The sequence below is a fragment of the Arachis duranensis genome, chromosome 9 (genome assembly GCF_000817695.3).
Source record: "Arachis duranensis cultivar V14167 chromosome 9, aradu.V14167.gnm2.J7QH, whole genome shotgun sequence".
NCBI classification, from domain to species: domain Eukaryota; kingdom Viridiplantae; phylum Streptophyta; class Magnoliopsida; order Fabales; family Fabaceae; genus Arachis; species Arachis duranensis.
This window is the reverse complement of record NC_029780.3, coordinates 39,643,108-39,643,564: the sequence shown is the minus strand read 5'-3', so window position 1 is coordinate 39,643,564 and position 457 is coordinate 39,643,108.

Sequence of the window (457 nt, the reverse complement as noted above, 5' to 3'; positions counted from 1 at the left end):
CGCACCTCACCCCCGCCGCACCACTGCACTGCACCACCACCACCTTCTTCTTCTTCTTCTTCTTCTGCCGCACCTCCGCACCACCAATTCTTCTTCTTCTTCTTTCTTCTTCTTCTGTGAACTGGATTTATTTTGGATTTGCTTGTGAAATTTCTGGATTTTTTGTGAAATTTGTTGTGGAATATTATTATTGCTGAAATTTGTTATGGAATATTATTGTGGATTTCTAATGATGATGATGATGATGATGATGATGATGACCATGATGATTTTAAAATTGGTGGTGGTGGTGGTGGTTCTGTTCTGATGATGATGATGATGATGATGATGATGATGATGACCATGATGATAATATGGTGGTGGTGGTGGTGGTTGATTTTGGTTGATTTTGGGGTGAAGGGAGAAGGGTATTTTCATCCGAAGGACGATTTTAAAACAAACTGAAACCTTACGGACC